The following is a 1,318-nucleotide window of genomic DNA, read 5'->3' on the forward strand; positions in this document are numbered from 1 at the left end:
GAGTTAACGATGTTACAAGCGAGAATGACGCTTGTAACAATGTTACATTCAAGCGTAGTGCTTGTAATAATGTTTGCGTTTTAAATAACGCTTCTTATAATGCTGCAATCAAAAATAGAGATTCCAACAATGTTTGCGTTCAAATATAACGCTTCAAGCAATGTTGCATTCAAAAGTAACGCGTGCAACAGTGTTTTGCATTCGAAATAGTGCTTCCATCGATGTTGCATTCGAAAATAGAGACTGCAACAATGTGAAATAAAAGTATCTTGCTATTTAAAAATCACCGTTCAACACTATAAAAGTTGGTTTCCTGCTACTGCAACCATGTCCCACACCTCGATCAATTTGCAACCTCAACTCACACGGGAACAAGGGCTCCGCGCAAATAAAACGTCATTATACATTCTAAACGTATTTCTCCACCCCTATAAATAACTCCTCTACATATATTGATGTAGAATATCGATATGTCAGTTATGAATTTACCGACACGAAATAAAGGCTGCAGCCGCTTCGATGCAAATTGTCGGAAGCTGGTGTCAAAATGATTTCCGTGCATCCTACGCCATTTCACATAGAACCATCGCGGCTATTCATTTGCATTAGTTCCAGGGTTTCGGCAAGAATCGGTATGACTGCTTTCAAGTGCTTGCTTTTCCTTGGTTCCATTTTTCTCACGCAGCGTGCTTATGTTGGCAACGAACCCGTGTGACGTCAAAGAAACGGTTATGTCAGGCTAGTATCATCACCATGAATGAAGTTTATCTGTACGAATGAAGAGAATCGGAAAAAAAAGATCTAACAAGATCATTATGCCGCAAATAAAACTATTTATTTAATATACTCTTTGAATGAAACACAAAGTGAAGATAGCATCACATATGTAAAATTAAACAGCTGTTCACTTTGAAGCACAGGCGTCCTTTTCAACTTTCAATCATGTTTTTTGTTTATTTTAAAACATTGACAAATAAGTACAAGAAATACAGATTCACATAATGAACTTAACTTTAAGTTTTTCTCGAAAGGAAGACATCACAAGCATCATAGACATGATGTCTATTAAATGATATTCCAGGAGAATTAGTAACACACATCAAATAGAATTCTATACATATAGTTTCGTCTCTGCTAACGATATCCTTGCCACGATTAAGTATTTCTTCCTTACTAAATGAATATGCAAGTGATAGAAATTTAGAAAAGCAAACCTGGTTGGAATTCAATTGTTGAGGTTAAATAATTTCCGAATATTATTTCAATATATACGTTGTGTATATTCCATGCAATGATTCGATTTGAATGAAGTTGTATT

This window comes from Habropoda laboriosa, unplaced genomic scaffold (assembly GCF_001263275.1).
Source record: "Habropoda laboriosa isolate 0110345459 unplaced genomic scaffold, ASM126327v1 scaffold447, whole genome shotgun sequence".
Taxonomy (NCBI): Eukaryota; Metazoa; Arthropoda; class Insecta; order Hymenoptera; family Apidae; genus Habropoda; species Habropoda laboriosa.